We start from the raw sequence: 21,179 nt of genomic DNA on the forward strand, positions 1-21,179 counted from the left end.
ACTGTGCTGTACACCTTTAACTAATATAACATTGTAAATCAACTATACTTCAATTAAAAAACAGTAAAATCTTTAAAATTAAAGAGACAACCAACCATGTAGAATGTGCCTTGTTACGATACATACATATCAGAGACCAATAGAGTCCAATTATTTGGGTGAATAAATTAGAACCACAAAAATAGATTCATATCATGCAAGACTCATGGAAATACCTCTGAGATTTAGTTTGCTAGTCAGTTAGCACTTATCTCTGTCAAAACCTTTTTTTCCTCATACGTCTTGGAATAAAATAAAAGGAAATAGCCTTGTACCATGAACTAGTGATGAAGGGAGAGTCTCTGGAGGGAGATACTTGGGTCTGTTCTTATTAGTGAGGACAAGCCGCTTAACATGCCATGCCTCCGTTCCTCAAGTGTAAAACTAACATCATACTAGTTCATCAACTCAAAGGATTGAATAAATGAGTTATTACTTATAAAAGCCCTTAGAACAGTGCCATACACAATAAGTCATCAGCATTATTTTGATTATTACAATTATTAAATATAAGTTATTAGAGACACAAAAATAAAGTTAACACATGAGGGTCTTTAGCTTCTTCATCCATTGACTTTTCAAAAAGAGAAGAATATTGAACATAGATCATTTCCATTCGTATATCAATTTAACAAATAATCATATGTGCTTACTACGTGGCAGACATTGTACTTCGGGTGTGCGAACGATCCACAAGGTGCTTTTACAGATATAAATTATTAAAGACACCTAAGTGTTACAGGAGATAACCAAAGAAGTTCACAGAGGTTACCATAGGTGGGCAGAGGAAAGCATGGGGAGTTTGACCTGAAGAGAGTTCCAGAAAAATTCTTAGAAGGAAGAGAATATTCTAATTCTCTAGAAAGGTTTAGGAGGATTTATTCACCAGATGCTCGGGACCTGGACGATCATGCACTTTCCAGGCAGAGCAAAAAGCTTGTGAAGAGACACAAACATCTGCAACAGGCTGCCAGGCATAATGCATTCCTTTATTTATTTTGCTAATCAGCAAATAAATTTTGAATGCCAGACCCTGCAGACACTGTACCGAACAAAACATACAAAATTTCTGGTCTCATAAAACTTACAAAAGACAATCAAAAACTAAGCTTATATATAATATCTCAAGTAGTGATTAATTCTGTATAGAAAAGCAAAGCAGATAAGGGGATAAGAGGGGGACTGGGGAAGTGGTATGATTTTATAAGGCTAGTCTACTGAGAAGATGACATCTGAGTAATAACTTGCAGGAAGTGAGGGAGCAAGCAGGGTAGAATAACTTTTCAAGTAGAAGAAACAGGACAAAGACTTTGACGCAGGAGTTTGGTTAACATGTTTGAGAAATAGCAAGGAGGCCTGTGTGGCTGACATGGAGTGAGTGAGGGAGAGAGAGAGAGAGAGTTAGAACTTGAAAGAGACATGAGAGGAGAAAAGGGAAGTGGAAAAGAACAGGAATGGCCTTTTAGGGCATGGGAAAAATTCAGGATTCTGGAGGATTTTGAATAAAGATTGCTTTAATATGATTTAAATTTTAAAGAACCCTGGTTAATGTATGATAAGATTACAAGGCAGGGGTGGAAGCAGTAAAAAAAGAAAAAAAAAAAAACATGAAGTTTTCCTAATAATCTACATGACAGATATCTGTGCTAGGACCAGGGTAGTAGCATTTATATAATGAGAAGCAGTCAGATTCAGAATGCATTTTGAAGGTATTGTTAACAGGATTGGCTGATGGACATGGAAAATAAGTCACTCAAAGGTGACTCCAAGTTTTAGAGACTGAGCAACTGAGCAAACATGGTGTTTCCATTTATAGTGATGATTAGATTAGTGTTGAGAAACAGTTTCTTCTGGGCATGTTAAATTCAAGATGTCTATTAAACCACAGGGTAGGCATATTCTAGTACCAGCAAGCTGTTTGGTATGCCTGGAGCATCAGACTCAAAGCAGGCATGTTGAAAGCAAATAAGGCTGGGAAGTGAGTAGACTTTGTTACATGGAAGGTTTTGTATGCATACCAAGGACAGTATACTTTACCTTCCCAGACTTCAGTTGGCCTGTATTGCATGAATAAGCATCTCTTCTTTTGATTAGCATTCAGTTCCTTCAAACTGCTGTCTATTTGTGGCACCAGCGCCTCTTATAGACAGATGTATGATGAGTAACCAATAGCTCTGTATTATTCTTTGCTTCCTTGCTCCCCTCCTGCCAGGGACTTTACTTTGGGGGATTTTGTTCTTAATTTAATAAGAAGAATTAAGTTGAAGATCTGTTGGAAATAAAAGGAGAAAGCGTGAGACCAGATAATTGAGGATCTTGAAAATCAGTATAGTTTTGACTTTATGGGTAAATGTGCATATTAGTTAAACTAAATAGGGTTATTAAGACTGTAGTTAAAGAAGCTTAAGCAACAATATCAAAGATAGATTGGACCTGAAGAAGACTGCCACTAGAACTAATCAGACTGGCGATATGAGACAGACTGGCAAACACCACAAGAGACATCCGTCTCTTCTCCCATCTTTTAATTATTTTTAATGGCATATCATCCAATTATTATGTTTAACAACATCTCTTCAGTTGCCAAAAGGAAATTTTAGAATCACGTTCACATTTTTCTTTCTACCGATCCTATAACCAATTGGTTACCAAATGCTATATATCCCAAGTATTTATTGTTTTTATTTACTTTTCTCTTCATTCTGCTACTTCTGCCCAAGTTCAAGAAATCCTCATGTTTTGCTGTAACTTAGATGAAATCATTGCTACTAACTGCTATAGTCATAGTGCCCTCGTGGTTTAGAGACTTTCTTGATGAGGTATCATGTATAACTTAGTACTCAGTGTTGTGCTTAGTTTTGTTCCTGGTGGGAACAGAGCATGTGATCACAGAATGACTAGATGAAATTTTAAAACTTAGCCATGGGCTTCCCTGGTGGTGCAGTGGTTGAGAGTCCGCCTGCCGATGCAGGGGACATGGGTTCGTGCCCTGGTCCGGGAAGATCCCACGTGCCGCGGAAAGGCTGGTCCCGTGAGCCATGGCCGCTGAGCCTGCGTGTCCAGAGCCTGTGCTCCATAACGGGAGAGGCCACAACAGTGAGAGTCCCGCGTACCGCCAAAAAAAACAACTTAGCCATTACTTTTTTTTTTTTTTCATTTTTCTTCTAGGAATATTTACGCTTAGTATTTCCCTTTCCCCCTTGTTTGTACCGTCTCCCATTAGTAAATATACTTACTGGTTTAAAAATAAATGTTATAAAAGTAATTATTTTCTTCCCTTTCACTACCGTGTACCTCTAAGTTAGATAATAGAACTGTTAAATATGTGAGGGGATTAGAGAAAAGGTCAAGTATCATTTGAGATTTAACGTTTTTTATTCATAAACGTGTGATTTCTGAGACACAGTCATTGGCATTTCACACTATGACACAATCATTGAATTCCCGTGCATAAATCTAGCTCAAGTCATTCATAAACAAGATCAGTAGCCACAATCTTTAGTGGCATATGAATGAAATATATTGTAGGGTGAATAAATCGTTTTCCCTAGTTTCAAACTCAAATTGCATCATTTCTGAATTGATAAATTAGCTGTCATAATAGATGGTAGCTCAGAAATTGTAATTCTCCTTTCATTAGCATTTCAAGATTATGAATTAAATCTGTTATTTCTTAGAAAAAATGGAATTACTGAACTTATTAGACTTTTGCTTTACTCCAATTTTTTTTGAAATAAACTAAATGAGAATGCCTGAGAGGATCTGAAAATACTCATTTTCAGTTTTGAGAAATTGTAGGGAATCTCTCTTTTGGTGTCTATAAGAGGTGCCATGTTTGTACTTAAAAGCAAAATAAAAATACAAATTTTTTAAACTTTCAACACTTCCAATAACAAGACCATCTATATTTTCTTTTCATTTTTCTGTTTCCAAGAATAAAATAATTGACAAAAAAGTCTTTTTCTTAATTCTATTCCATTGTTGGGGAGGATTCAATATGATACATCATAAACTTTAACAACATTACATATTTTCAAATGTTTTCCTCGTAAAATAACAACTTTTAGTTACAGTTGTTATTTATTATAGTCATGGCAGGGTTGATGATTTTGCGTAAGATACACATGAAATGCAAGTCTCAGTTTAAAAGACTCTAGTTTTTAAAATCTCAGAATTCTCTTTTTTGTAATTATATATAAATATGAAACATATCAGGTGTTTCAGAATTTCAGAAATACAGTTTTACTGTGAAAAAAATTTGTTGTGAAGTGTTCTTCTTTATTCATCACAATCAGAGAAAATTATACATTTTACAACTGTCAAACACTATTATTAGTGAATGTGTATAAATTTTATTAATTATGTAGCTGTATATGTTTTGTGAATATTATTATAGATTAAAAAAATCTAGGTGAACAAAAATGGAAAACTAGTGATTGTAGCAATAAGTCTACCATAAGATGTTCAAAACACCCACATTTGAAGTATGATTACTTTTAGAGAAATTATGTCATGTAATTGGATTATAATTATGCATAATAATTGAAAAGATGATAATGCTCTTTTAAAAGCTTAGGTTTTTAGGAGTTTTCTAAGTGTATATTTTAACCCCTTTTGTTGAGGAATTTGCCAGTAGTTAGTTTATTTTTGACAATTTTTATGTATAAAGTAACTTTAATCAAACATGATTATTGTCATGATATTAATAAAACCATATTTAAATACTACATTCCTTCAAATGAAATTTGGTGACATGGCTTATAACTCCTCTAGTAGATCTGTGTTAAAAAATTAAGCTCAAAACAAGTGAGTCTTAATTCTTTCCAGACTGCCCGTGAATCAATGCTGGCTTATTGGAAAATAGATTAAAATTTATGTCACAATACCATTCGGTCTTTTGAGAATACCAGATTGCTTGTACTTTAATTTACAATATAATAGAAAAGTAGGAGAAAAAAAGAAAGAAAAATGAGCCTTGATTCCTTTTTCTCACCATGGAAACATTTTTAGAGGAAAATATATTTTATTTAATACTCTTCATGCATATTAAATGGTACCACACTGAGTAATGCACTGTTATAAGCAAATAAGCAGTCATTTTATTCAACTCTGGAGAAAAATATTTGTTGTTCTTTAGTGGGTGGGGACTGAAACTGTTGCTCAGTACCCATTCTCTCCATCTTCCTCTTTGTAATGGAACTCCCTGAATTTTTGCTGTTTGTACATTAATCTGATAGCATTAATTGTAGGAAATGACTGCATTTCATAACCTGATGTGTAGGCAGGCATAGCCTTGTGTGTATGTTTAGGACAGTAATATATCAGGAAAAACAGTTTTGAGCAACTCGATGTCATTACTTTAAAGGGCAAAGATGCTCTTGCCGAGTGCTTGGCGCTTGGGGAAAGGCAACTCCAGAAGCAACATTGGAAGTCTGGTAGTAAAGATGGCAGAACCGCTCTTCCAGGAAGTGACTGCTCAATTTCGATTGTTGTATGGGAGGGAAATATGTTTTCTACATATTTGAACACAGTATTATGGAGTCTCTTTGTTACAGCCGCTTAACTTCTAAACCTAATAAAGTATGCAAATACTATTATTAATGGAAAAAATCTTTACAGGTGTTCAGTGTACATGGCATAATACAGGTATCTTGAAAGTGACTGGACTCAAAAAAAAAGAAAAAGAAAGTTTCTGGACTTTATGCATATTTATATAATGCTAAAACTTTGTCCACATTGTAAATATAAGTTGCCTTTTAATATATTTGGAACAAGACTAGGAATAAAAAAAAAGGAAAGAAAGGGTGGAAATAAAGGAGAGAATTAGAAAGAAAATTAGAAAAGAAAAGAAAGAAAAGAAAGCTGGAGGATATAAAATTTTGAAATTTCAGTTAATAAGGAAGGACAATCTAAACTATTGGTATGGGACTAGGAACAGTTCAAATAAAAATGATTTTAATAAAAAATCCTTTTATATACTTTTAAGCTCTTCCATCATCTTTTTCTTAGTATAAACAGAAAACTACCTACATATAATCCAGGAAAAACACTGTACTTCATTAGATAATTAAATTAATAGTAACTAAAGATATACATGCTGAGTGTAAATGGAGGCATAAGTAACTGGCTTTCAAGATTAAATATATGTCTTTGTTTTTTGAAAATACTTTTTAATTCAATTTAATATCAAAGTAATATTTTATTTATTTTTGACTGAATGTTTGAAATACTGATATGTTTAACTAAAAGGATAAGCTTCTATGAGTTCTTTGTAGCTGGTCAAATTTTAAATGAACCTGAAATTACTAATTTCATCTGTAAGTAAAACATCCAAATAAGAAACCCACAGGCATTTTAAGTAACAAGATCCCTGTTAACCAGTGTTGATCTGTCACCTATTAAAATGTTGCAGAAAGATGGGATCTTTAGACTCTTAACATCCTCTTCTCTGAGCACAGATCTAGTGCTAAAGCCAAGTTAAAAAAAAAAAAAATCCTACCCTCTTTCTTTGAGGCTCAACTTTCCATCAGATAATTTTTCATGAATAATGGCAAATTTCACAGCTCTGATTTTCTTTTTTTTCTTGCAGAAAATTCATAAAATAAAACCACATTGCTTTAAAGCAGAACACATGGTTAGTTTTTTAGCAGAGAAGTGAAAAATCTCTAGTTTGTCTACCACTGTAATTATTGGCAGCCGTTAAATTCTATATACAACATAAGGCATAAATTAGCTGATCACCAACATGTGTGTAGCCACAAGGTAACAAATATTAAATGTGGGGAAAAGGCAGAAAATGAAATAGGTTAATAGATGATGACAAAGAGATAAGATGTTTAGTTCTATGTTGATTAGGTTTTGCCACATGTCATTTGTTTTAGTCTTCAATGCCAGTTGTTATTCAACATTTTTATGAGAAGAGTATTTTATGATATCAGTTTTCATTTTAAGTGGTCTTTTTGCAAGGTAAACTCCTGCATTTAGGCAAGAAAAAAGAAAACAGCAACAAATGCAAATAGGGCCACATATTTCTAAGAGCACAAAACTAATGTTAAGTCCCCCTGTCAACCTAGATTTAAAACCAAAAGGGGAAAAAAAAAAAGAGTAAAGTGCCATAAGTGATTTGTTCCACTGTCCAATTTTACTGAAGACTCTAGTTCTGCAGTTAGAAGCTGATGACAGCTCACCATATTTAACTTGAATGTGTAGGTTCTTTTTAACAAATTTGTGGGAAAAAAGACAGAATTTTCACATTTTACAAACAACAATGCCCAAATACTAAAGTTTCAGAGTTATTAAAGAATAACTTAGATGCAAATATAAAATGACTAATATTCTATCCTCCGTACGTAAATATAAGGTGAACGGCCCACTGTCAGTACAGCATACACCACTGGAATTTTTTTCCATCGGTGATGATGGATTTACATTTATAAATTCACAACTTCCCTTATCCCTCTGTGATCAGAGGTATTTGATTGGGAACTGTGTCATTGGAGAGAGAAGCTGACTGGAATTCACGAAACCTAACCACATTACTTATACTCATTAGTATGGCAAAGCGGCCAACTAGAGACCAAAAACAAAAACAGAAAAGAAGGAAAAGAAGAAATAATGACAAACATTCCAAAAGTTGAGTTTTAACTTGTAAAAGCTGACATTTGTTTCGTATTTGCCATTTGCAAATGATTTTTATGTCCATTTTCTTATTTAAAAACAATGGTATTCCCAGTAAACAGGACTTATAATCACACCCACATTATAGATTTGAAATTGCAACACAGAGGAGTTATGTAGTTAAAAGTCAGATTAAGGAGACAGAATTATATGGTGGCTAAAACCTGGCCTCTGGTCTGAATTCAAATCCCAGGTCTACCTCATAAGAAGCTTTGTGTCCTTTTGTAAAATCAATTATGGTTTCAGCCTAAATACCTCTATCTATAAAATAGGTGTAAAAAATAGCATCTACCTTATGAGGATGCTGAAAAAATTACATAGGATAATCACCTAAAGTGCTTAGATTTGTACTTGGTTTGAACAGATGTTAATCTTACTACTATTATTACTATTACTTTTATTATTACTATTATTATCATTACCCAAATATTCATGATCACCTCAGTACATCCTGCTTGAAATTGTGATAAGATCATTTATTTTAAATGGGTATTTATATAAAATAATATAAAATTTCAGATGCATCATAATCAACTGTGAATATTCTCATCCATGTAAGTCAAAGAGGTGAATTGTAACCCTGACTTTGTCACTTTTTAAGGTGATGTCAATCCCATCAGTAAACTTTCTTTGAGTCTCCATTTCTACTTTTGTTATATTAGGCTAATAAAATCTGCTCTGCCATACTCACTGAGTTGTGAGGATCAAATGCATAAGGACATTGAAAACTGGAAAGTACTGCACATGTGTAAAGTATTATTAGTACTTAGGAAATAATTGTTGGTGAAGTCAAACCTTACTATAGAAATTCTCTAGCTTCTCACCATCTGGTATTGCCTTATCTTCAACTGAATTGTGCTTTACCACTTTCAAATGAAGGAAAAATAAAATGTCTTTCAGTATTAGTAATTTGTGTTTGCAAATATTTTCCTCTCAGAGTAATTTTAAGAAAATTAGAGACATTATTGTGTAGCCATTGAGCAAGATACTGAAGTATCTGATTCATTCATTTCATGTTCAATGTGATCATAGGAGTTAAAACAACTAGACAAAACGAAGCCTTTTAGCCAGTACATGTGTTTCATTGTATGTTGAGTTGTAAAATCCCTATCTCTGATTTTTAAAGTAATTTCTCTTTTGACTCTTTTCAACAAAAGTAGTTTTGAACATGTGTTAAAGTGTAAAACAATACAGCTTTACAGGGGTTGTGATTAATTCCAGTCTACCTTGTGATTTGTTAACAAATATATCAGCTCCATTTTGATTTGGATCTTTTCATTTGATAAGAGCTAAAATGAAATGGCTTCAAATTTTAGTCCCTGCATAAGAAATTAGAGCTTCAATGAGAAAAAAATTGACCTTGCTAATAAATCGTGTTCATTTGGAAGTGGTACTCAAGAATATAGTTTACAGGAGAAGCAACCTAAGCATATAATATCATTTCATGAATATATATGTAACAACTCCTCTGTACCACATACGCTTTTAGTCAGTGTAAATACAGCAATGAACAAATCAACAAAAATCTGTGTCCCTATATAGTAAACATTCCCAATGTATTATGCAAGGTAACAGAAAAGACAAAGACATGTTGTCATGGTTATTTATTAATTTAGCTGAATACTTTAAATCACTCCCTATGTCTGTATGTTCTCAGAGATGTTTATGAAATACTGTTGGTGAAAAGTGAATGAAAATCTTTGGGTTTATTCAAAGATCACTGAAGGAAATGTTTCTATGGATCTCTTAGAGCAGATACAATTAATATGCTTTCAATAAATTTGGAAGTCAAGAGTATGCCACGTGGATGACCTTACGTTCTCCAATCTTCTGTGCATAACCATTACTTTAATATCAGAGTTGACTAGCTTGAGCCTCCACCAAGTTCTGTGGTATGCTCAGAGTTCCCACCCTCTCTGTAAATCCCACTGGCATTCTCATGTTGGGGGTTACACTTGAGTCAGGTCTCCAAAACTGCTGAATTCTTGATCCTGATATTATTTCCTTTCCTACGACTTCTACTGCCTATCAATTTGATCTACTCTGGACCACACCCAGATTCTTTCACTCATGTATAATTGGCCCACTCAACTTTTCTCTGGGTTCCAGATCCCTTACCCTTCTCCCCAACATTGCTAACTGATACTCTTTTACACAAACTATTTTAACTTCATCCAAATTCCTCTGATTAGGCACACCAAGGCACCTTACTCTCTTCCAATGTATGAGAATAAACAAAGAAGAGCCAATCAAGGGACTTGTTTCAAGGAAGAGACAGTATTATGACTTTTCCTCCCCTAGAGAGATGTACAATACACACACACATATCCACTTCCACATGCATACACACACACACACACACACGTGTATGTGTGTGTGTGTGTGTATAATTTCTTAGTAGAAAATAAACCCCTTACCCTCTACTTAGACTATCATCTGCATTTGTATGACTGTTACTAGGAGGACACAGAATAAGTTCTGTCTTTCCCTGCTTATTATTTAGGTGGTATTGGACAAGTTAACTGATATTAACCTTAGAAAAAAATCAGAAATACTCTGTCAGAGGATTTGGGGGAGAATTATATGAGATAATATACATGAAAAATAGATGTTTTAATTTGTAACCACTTTTCACTTGGAGGAAGGTTAGTTTTTCTTTCCTGGTCTCCAAGCCCTCACTTCCCTCTAGTCTGTCTTTGCTCCTGCTCTTTCAGGTACCTGATTCTTCCCTCTAACTTTAGCTGCTTTAGGTCCTTCCAGCCCTCCTGCCTGGAATAGTTTTGTTTTTAATTTAGTAGAATTTTTTGGCTCTATTTTCAGTTTACAAAAAGTTGAACAGATAGGAGAGTTCACATATACTCTTTTCCTCTCCCTCCCTCAGCTTCCCTATGATTAACATCTTGTGTTAGTGTTATATATTTGTTACAACTGATGGACCAATATTGATACATTATTATTCACTAAAGTTCATAGTTTAAATCAGGGTTCACTTTGTGTTGCACAGTTCTGTGGGTTTTGACTAATGCATAATGACATGTATCCATTACTATAATATCATTCAGAGTAGTTTCACTGACCTTAACCTCCTGTGTTCTGCCTATTCATCCTTTCCACACCAACACCCCCTGGCAAACACTGATATTTTTACTGTCTATAATTTTACCTTTTCCAGAATGTCATATAGTTGGAATAATATAATATATACCATTTAAAGACTGGCATCTTTCTCTAAAAATGCACATTTAAGTTTTCTCCATGTCTTTTTGTGGCTTGATAGCTCATTTCTTTTTAATGATGAATAATATTCCCTTGTAGCCATTGTATGACTGTAACAGCATTCCATTCACCTATTGAAGGATATCTTGGTTGCTTCTATTTGGCAACTATGAATAAAATTGCGGTAAACATTCATGTGCAGGTTTTTGTGCTTTCAGCTCATTTGGGCAGATACCTAAGATCACAAATGTAGGATCATATGGTGAGACTATGCTTGGTTTTCTAAGAAACTGCCAAAATGTCTCTAAAAGTGGCTGTAGGATTTTTTCATTCCCACTAAGAATGAACAAGAGTTTGAATGGATTTTAGTTATTTCAAAATCACCTTGTTTTAATTTGAAATTCCCTAATGACATACAGTGTTGAGCATTTCATATGATTATTTGATATCTGGGTATCTTTTTTGGTGAGGTATCTATACTGATTCCTCTTCCATTTTAAATTGGGTTGTTTCTTATTGTTCAGTTTTAAGAGTTCTTTGTATACTTTGAATACAAGCTCTTTATTGTATAATGTACTTGTTTTACAAATATTTTATCTCAGTCTAGGGTTTGTCTTTTTATTTTCTTAGTAGAGTCTTTCACAGAGCAGTTCTAAATTTAATCATATCTAAAATATGAAGTTTTTCTTTTATGGATCAGTGTTGTATCTATAACTCCTCACCAATTCCAAAGTCACATTTGATTTTACCCTATATATTATAGTTTTATGTTTTCTTTCTCTCTTTGTCAGTTCTTTCACCAATCCCACAATATCTTGATCACTGTAACTTTATAGTAAATTTTGAAGTCTGTAAGGTCAGCCCTTAAGCTTGTTCTTCTTCTGTAGGATTGTGTTGGTTATTTGGGGTCTTTTGTCTTTCCATAGAAACTGGAGAACCCATCTGTACACATTCACAAAATAATTTCCTTGGATTTTGAAGGGGGTCGCATTGAATCTATAGATCAAGGGGGCAGAAGTGACATCTTAAAAATACTGTCTTTCCATCAGTGAACGTGGACTATCTCTCTACTTACTTAGATCCTTTAATTTCTTTCACCATAGTTTTGTACTTATACAATATCTTGTACATCTTTGTTAGATTTATATACCAGTGTTTCATTATTTTTGGTGCTGATGTCAATGCTACTGTGTCTTTAATTTCAAATTTCAGTTGTTCATTGCTGGTGTATAAGAGAGCAATGGACTTTTGTATATGTATTAATTTTGTATCTTGCAAGCTTGTCTTAATAGCTTATTATTTTTAAGAGTGTTTTGGTCAATTATGTGGGATTTTTTTAATTAACAATTTTGCCTTTATGAACAAGGACAGTTTTATTTATTCCTTTTTAATACATATGCCTTTTAGTTATATATTATTGCATTGGCTAGGACCTCCATTATGATGTTGAATAGAAGTGGTGTGATGAGACAGATTTTCTTTGCTTTGTTCCAGATCTTAGAGGGAAAGCATCTGTTTTCTCACCATTAATTATGATGCTAGCTGCAGGTTTTTTTGGAGATGTTCTTTTTCAAGTGGAGGATGTTCCCTTAGTTTGCTGGGAGTTTTTCATCATGAATGGGTATTGAATTTTTTCAAATGCTTTTTCTGAATCTATATTATAATCATGATTTATTGTTTAGCCTGTTGGTAAGATGGGTTACATTAATTGATTTTCAAATGTTGAACCAGCCTCGCACACCTGGAATAAATCCCACTTGATTGAGATTATATTTCTATTTATACATTGGTAGAACCAAGTTGCTAATATTTTATATGTATGTTTTTGACAAATATACATCTGTATTTTTCTTCCTTGTAATATCCTTGTATTTTGGTATTTATGGTAATGCTGACTTCATAAGAGTTAGGAAGTATTCTCTCTGTTTTTATTTTCTGGAATTGATTGTATAAAATTGGTATAATTTTTTCCTTAAATGTTTGGCAAAATTCATCAGTGAAACAATCTGGCCCAGGTGCTTTCTGCTTTGGAATGTTATCAAATTGATTAAACTTCTTTGATAGAGATTGGCATATTCAGATTATCTATTTTTTCTTATTTGAGTTTTGGTAGATTGTGTTTTGTGGAATTGGTCCATTTTATCTAAGTTATTAAATTTGTGAGCATAGACTTTCTCATAATATTCTATTATGGTCCTTTTAATATTAATGGATCAATCATGATGGTCCCTTATTTATTTATTCATTCATTCTCTCCCTCTCTCCATCTTTCTATTTCTCTCTCTTTCTCCCCCTCCTTCCCTCCCTCCCTCACTTTCATTTTTTGAGCCTGGCTAGCAACTTATCAATTTTACTGATCTTCTCAAGGACTAGTTCTTGGTTTCATTGATTTTTTTTTCTGTTTTCCTGTTTTCAGTTTCATTAATTTCCATTGTAATTATTTTTTCTTTCCTTCTTATTGCTTCAGGTTTATATTGCTCTTCATTTTCAGGTTGCTTAAAGTGAAAGCTTAGATTATTGATGTTAGACCTTTTCTAAATATTTATACATTTGTATATGATATAAATTTCCCTTTAAGCACTGCAGTTATTGCATTCCACACATTTTTATAAGTTGTATTATGTTTTCATTCAGTTCAAAAAACTGTTTTTGAGATTTCTTCTTTAACCCGTGTGCTATTCAGAAGTATGGTGGTTAATTGTCAAATATTTTAGGATTTTCCAGCATTCTGTTATTGACTTCCAGTTTAATTTCACTGTGGTCTATGTGAACATAATTTGTATGATTTCTGTTCTACTGAAGTTGTTGGCCCAGAATGTGGTTTGTCTTGGTGAATATTCCATATGAGAAAAATGTGTATTTTACCATTGTTCAATGTAGTATTCTATAAATGTAAGTTAGATTTAGTTGATTAATGATGCTGTTCAGTTAAGTTATGTCCTTACTGATACTTGTCAATTATTGATAGAACTGTGTTTGAAACCTCAGAAATAGTGGATTTCTCTTTGCAAATCTATTGCTTTTGCCTCACATTTTATTTCAATGCTCTGTTATTAGGTATGTACACATTAGAGGTTTTTATGTCTTCATGCAGAACTAACCCATTTATCATAATGTAATGCCCATCTTTATTCCCTTATAAATTTTCTTGTTCTGAAGTTAGCTTTGTTTGAAATTAATATAGCTACTGCAATTTCTTTTGATTTGTATTAGCATGCTATACCTTTCTCCATCCCTTTACTTTTAATCTATGTGTGCCTTTATATAAAGTGGGTTTCCTGTTGATATCACATAATTGTGGTTTTCTTCTTACCCACACTGTCATTCTCTGTATTTTACTGGTGTATTTAGATTAGTGTATTTATTGGTATATATCAATAATCACTTTAAATGTATTTAAGGTTTTGAAGTGATTATTGATATTGTTGGATTAATATTGATATATACCATATTTTTTACTGTTTCCTATTTATTGTCCTTATTCTTTTTTAAAAATAATCCTTCACTCTTTTTCTACCTTCTCTGGTTTGACTGAACATTTTATGTAATTCCATGTTTCTCCTCTTTTTCCATGTTAAATATATTTCTTTTTAAAATGTTTTAGTGATTGCATTAGGGTTTGCAGTATACATTTACAGCTAATTTCAAACAACTCTATACCACTTCTCAGATAGTGCAGATATTTTATAGCAGAGTATTCCCATTTCCTCCCTCCCATGCCTTATAATACTGCTGGCATTCATCTTACTTAAATATTTTACCAGTAAGACTGCTGCCATTATTATTTTGGAAAGTTATCTATTAAATCAATTAAGAGTTAAAAAAATAAAATATCCTGTTTCACTTTCATTTGTTCCTTCTCACATACTTTTCCTTTCTTTGCATAGATCCAAGTTTCTGACCTGCGTTTTATTCATTCTCTCCTAAAAACTCATTTTAACGTTTTTTACAAGGTAAGTCTACTTGCAACTAATTCCTTCCATTTTTGTTTGTCTGAGAAAATCATTATTTCCCCTTCAATTTTGAAGGATAATTTTCCTGGATACAGTATTCTATGTTGATGTTTTTTTTCTTCTAACATTTAAATACTCCCTTCCACTTTCTTCATGCTTCCATTGTTTGTGAAGAGAAGTCAATATACTTATTCTTCATTCTCTATAGATAAGGTTTCCCCCCACCACCAGCCTCCCACTTCCACTTCTCCCTGGTTTCTTTCAAGATTTTCTCTTTGTCTGTGGTTTACTGCAGTTAGGATATAATATTACTAGATGTTGATTTTTGGAATTTATGCTACTTGGTGTTCTCTGAGCTTCTTACACTGTGGTTGTTTTGTCTGCCATTAATGTTGGAAAATGCTCAGTCACTATTATTTCAAGTATTGTGTCTGCTCCTTCTTTTTCTTCTCCTTCTGGAATTCCATTATATTTATGGCATACCTTTTGTGATTGTCCCACAGTTTTTGGATATTTTATTCCTTACTTTTTTTTTCTTTTCGCGTTTGCTTTGGGAGGTTTCTACTGACATCTTCAAGCTCACTTATTCTTTTCTCAGCCATGTCTAGTAGGCTGGTGAGTCCATCAAAGGCATTCTTTTTTTTTAACATCTTCATTGGAGTATAATTGCTTTACAATGGTGTGTTAGCTTCTGCTTCATAAAAAAGTGAATCAGTTATACATATACACATGTTCCCATATCTCTTCCCTCTTGCATCTTCCTCCCTCCCACCCTCCCTACCCCACCCCTCTAGGTGGTCACAAACGACCAAGCTGATCTCTCTTTGCTCTGTGGCTGCTTCCCACTAGCTATCTATTATACGTTTGGTAGTGTATATATGTCCATGCCACTCTCTCACTTTGTCACAGCCTACCCTTCCCCGTCTCCACATCCTCAAGTCCATTCTCTAGTAGGTTTGCATCTCCATTCCCGTTTTACCCCTAGGTTCTTCATGACCTTTTTTTTTTTCTTAGATTCCATATATATGTGTTAGCATACGGTATTTGTTTTTCTCTTTCTGACTTACTTCACTCTGAATGACAGACTCTAAGTCCATCCACCTCACTACTAATAACTCAATTTTGTTTCTTTTTATGGCTGAGTAATATTCCATTGTATATATGTGCCACATCTTCTTTATCCATTCATCCGATGATGGACAGTAGGTTGCTTCCATCTCCTAGCTCTTGTAAATAGAGTTGTCAATGAATATTGTGGTACATGACTCTTTTTGAATTATGGTTTTCTAAGAGTATATGCCCAGTAGTGGGATTGCTGGGTCATATGGTAGTTCTATTTGTAGTTTTTTAAGGAACCTCCATACTGTTCTCCATAGTGGCTGTATCAATTTACATTCCCACCAGCAGTGCAAGAGTGTTCCCTTTTCTCCACACCCTCTCCGGCATTTATTGTTTCTAGATTTTTTTTTTTTTTTTGCGGTACGCGGGCCTCTCACTGTTGTGGCCTCTCCCGTTGCGGAGCACAGGCTCCAGATGCGCAGGCTCAGTGGCCATGGCTCACAGGCCTAGCCACTCCGCAGCATGTGGGATCTTCCTGGACCGGGGCACGAACCTGTGTCCCCTGCATTGGCAGGCGGACTCTCAACCACTGCGCCACCAGGGAAGCCCTGTTTCTAGATTTTTTGATGATGGCCATTCTGACCGGTGTGAGATGATATCTCATTGTAGTTTTGATTTGCATTCCTCTAATGATTAATGATGTTGAGCATTCTTACATGTGTTTGTTGGCAACCTGTATATCTTCTTTGGAGAAATGTCTATTTAGGTCTTCTGCCCATTTTTGGATTGGGTCGTTTGATTTTTTTGTTATTGAGCTGCATGAGCTGCTTGTAAATTTTGGAGATTAATCCTTTGTCACTTGCTTCATTTGCAAATATTTTCTCCCATTCTGAGGGTTGTCTTTTGGTCTTATTTATGATTTCCTTTGCTGTGCAAAAGCTTTTAAATTTCATTAGGTCCTGTTTGTTTATTTTTGTTTTTATTTCCATTTCTCTAGGAGATGGGTCAAAAAGGATCTTGCTGTGATTTATGTCATAGTCATAGAGTGTTCTGCTTATGTTTTCCTCTAAGAGTTTGATAGTTTCTGGCCTTACATTTAGGTCTTTAATCTATTTTGAGCTTATTTTTGTGTATGGTGTTAGGGAGTGTTCTAATCTCATACTTTTACATGTACCTGTCCAGTTTTCCCAGCACCACTTATTGAAGAGGCTGTCTTTTCTCCACTGTATATTCTTTACTTCTGTTACAGTGTTTGTGATTTCCACCATTTCCTTTCAATTCTCAGCATTTCAGTATCTCTTCGTGCATTACCCACATGTCCTTTTATTACTTGTCCATTTTTCCATTATCTTAACATATTAATCATAGTTATTTTAAATACTCAGTCTGATAATTCCAAATTCTCTGCCATATCTGAGTCTGTTTATGTTTACTTTGTCTTTTCAGATTATGTCTTTCCTTGCCTTTTAGCATGCCTTGCAATTTTTTGTTGGAAGCTAAACATAATGTATCAGGTAATAGGAATTGACATAAATAAGACTTTAGTAGAGGATTTTTATGTTTATCTGGTATATTAGTCTGTTATGGCAGCCATAACAAAATACCACAGACTAAGAGGATTAAACTGCTGTTCCTTATAGCTCTGGAGGCCGCCATTCCTAGATCAAGGTGTGTGCAGGTTTGATGTCTACTGAGGCCACTCTCTTTGGCTGGCAGAAGGCTGCCCTATGCTTGTTTCTCACAAGACCCTTTCTTTGTGTGTGTATCCCTGGTGTCTCTTCCTCTTTTGATAAAGACACAATTCATATTGGATTGTGGGGGGTGGTCCATCCTTATGACCCCATTACCTTAATTTCCTCTTTAATGGCTCCTTATCTCCAAACACAGTCACACTGGGTGTTAGAGTTTTGGTATAAATTTGGGGGTACACAATTCAGTCCATAATATTTGGCTAGGAGTTAGGCTGTGTTAAATATTTCCAGTATCTGCAGGTATCAGGGAATTCAATTTCCTTTAGTGTCCTTGTTTTTTTTTTTTTTTCCCAGTTGTCTTTGGGTTTCCCTAGAAGTTCATTCTTAAAATGAGTCTGTCTTGCAGCACTCTGCTACACTTCACTTTTATTATCCTGGAGCTCTTTGATGGGATGGCAGGTAGAGATATCAGATAGAGAAAGTGTTTTTATAATCTTGTGATTAAATCTCTGTTTTTTTGTTTGTTTTTTCTATGCATTTGTTTGTTATTTTTGTGGACCAGAGTCCCTGGGCTGTGATTTTCAGAAGAATGCCTTGTCTTCCTTTTTTTTTTTTTTTCTCTCTTTTTAGCTCTTCTATGTGAGACTGGAAGGCTGGAAGGGCTGGAGTTGGCTAATTGTTCTTTCCCATATCATAAAAGGCTTTGATCAAGTAGTTTCCCTTGGGGGCTGACCTTTTTAACAGAGAGCAGAAGGTAGCACAGAATGCTCTCAGTGTATTTCATAATGGTTACTTTCCATCTCACTGCCAGAAGCCTGAGTAATGTACCTTAGATATTCACAGTAAGAACTGGTGGGGCTTCTGGAGGTTAGATTCTTGAAAGCCTGGGGGCCCCACCTAAGATTCACTTCCATTGCTGGAGATATTTTAACTCTCAACTGAATCCACATTGAATCTCCAGCAATTCATCAGCTACAGTTTAAGTGTTCCTACTGATTCTGGCTCCAGAAGCCAGCTCCTGCTTCCTGGTCTCAGCACCCCTTGTAAACTCTGATTCTCTGTATATACTTCTCTCTTCATTTTTCTTGGAAGCCCTTTGCCCAGTGTCTTCAATTCTGTGATGATTTTAGGAAGAATTGTTGTTTTTCAGTTTGTTTGCCTTTTTGTCTTATTATGAGAATGGGAGAAGCAACTTCCAAATTTGTTGCAAGTTACAGTGAAAAATTCTTGGATGCTTTTCGTTTTCTACAGAAATTGTCCTACAATTAAAATTTAATGAATCCCTCTTTTCCATCACAGTTGCCTGCTTAATTCCCCATGACCACAAAGCAATGTTCTAGTATTTCCAAGATGAATGCTAAGCACATGATGCAAAAATCAGTGTGAAAGAGTTAATGCTTGATAATGGAGTAATGTGTGAACTTTTTGAGGGGTATTTATAGCACTGTATTAATTGTAATAAGACTAATGAGAATGATACCAGCAGACAGGCAGACAATATGAGGTGTTTTTTTTTTCCTTAATGTAAGTGAAGAGCACAATTTATTGCACACAGACAGCTACATAGAGTAGGAGACACAGCCACTCCCTTGGTTAGAGGGGTGAACCTTCCCAGCAAACCAACCAACAATGTTTTGAACACTAATGATATTCTCTGATCAGGTTAAGGATACTGTCTCATAGTCTTTGGTCTTATCCATTTCAACGTAATGAGTTTATGTGCAAATGCATACTGTGGAAAGATGAAGAGCAGAAATTAGATAGTGGCATTCCATAAGGTGATCATAAACATCTTGGGAAAACCAGAAATAGTGATGGCATAGTCTTTGAGACTTTTTAAACAATGTACAATAATTTTCCTATATTCTTATCCTTCTAAGCACTCTATACTAAGAACTGGGCACGTTATTAGTTCCGTATTGAGACAAGGAAAATGAAGTCAAAGGTTGCTAATGGATTTACTCCAGATTTTAAAGATAGTAATCCACATTAAAAATTTGAACAGAAGTCCCGGTGTATTTCTCTGTCTGCTACATTGTGCAGTGTCTGCCTTAAGAAATGGAAATGGGGAGGAGAAGGGAAGGAACATACTATTGAATACTCCAGATGTTAAGCAGTAGCTGTTGAAAGGATTCTGAGGCCAACACCACATCTTGTGGTTTCCATTTCCATTTAGTTCTCTTTCAGCAAGGTAGGCTTACCATATTTCTGGTTACCTACTGAAGCTTCGCGACTATAGGTATTTGATATAGACTTCATCTGGATAGGAACATCTAAGAACTCATTTTTCTAGACGTGTTTTGCAAATTTTCAGTGGAGCAAAGCATTTAGCACAGCATGTGGTATTAATGTCATAGATGTGATTTAGTGTTTCCCTGAAGCAAATCACCGAGGATGATTTCCACCCCAAATTCTTGACAATTCTGGGAGGCACAATGGAAATTCTGATGGAACATCAGTCATAAAAGGATTGTTAGAAGACTCATGTGACAGAGACTCTTCCTAAAAGAAATTTTACATGGGCACAACCCAAATAATAAAAACTGTATTTAAAATAACTTTTATATGGAAAGTGTATATTATGCTAAATTCCCATTGTTTTCATTCCCTCCAGAGTGGATATAGGGAAAGTAGACAGAATCTTGGCCTAGGTCTTTTCCAAGAGATCTTGTATTTTACTTTCCATCATTAGCTTAGCATTCATGCCCTCATATTCTCCTGTTCTTTAAACTAGATACTATAATGCATACCTGTTCTTTTGAACAGTGATGTTGTAGGGATTACATAAATATTACAAAAAATATTCTCCACATTGTCCGTTCATCAGACCAGCATGCTATATGATATCTACAGCAATAGTTAAATAATGCCATATACTAAAGCCTTTGTAATTTGCTTGATTCCAAGTTACTCTGTAAATCTATATGAAACATAAGAGAAGAGCACTGTTTATCTTATGTCAAGTTTGTGCAAACTATTGCTTAGTGGTCTAATATTTCCCTCCACTCCTATACTAAAAGTTTTTTGAGAAAGCAGTCAAACTGTGTTCATTCATTTATTATTGTTTATGGATGTGTTCCTCCTACAATGCTATTAGTAGTTGTGATTAGAAACTTTATGGCTCACAAAGTTTAAAATATTTACTATCTGGTTCTTTAAAGGAAAAGATTCATAATATCTGTCCTGTGGAATATTCTCTACCTTTTTACTACATTTTTACCATTTCTGATCTTTGTTAAAGTTTTTCATTAAATTTTAAATGTTCTCTTCCTTCATTAAAAGTATATAAAAAGCCATCTCCCCAAATTAGAAAAAAGAGCATTGTACATTTTCTTTGTGTCATTTTCTACTATTCATATGATCAATAATTTAATAGTATTTGTCTTTTATTAAGCATTAGTTGTATAGCAGAGCCTAGGATAGGTGTTTTACAGATATTCTTCCTAATATTCAAATCAAAATAAAACAAGCAGAAAAAATGATCTACTTCCATGTAGTAAAATAGTGAAAAATAATGGCCCCCACCCAGAAAAATGATTTTCTT

This window comes from Lagenorhynchus albirostris, chromosome 4 (assembly GCF_949774975.1).
Source record: "Lagenorhynchus albirostris chromosome 4, mLagAlb1.1, whole genome shotgun sequence".
Lineage (NCBI taxonomy): Eukaryota > Metazoa > Chordata > Mammalia > Artiodactyla > Delphinidae > Lagenorhynchus > Lagenorhynchus albirostris.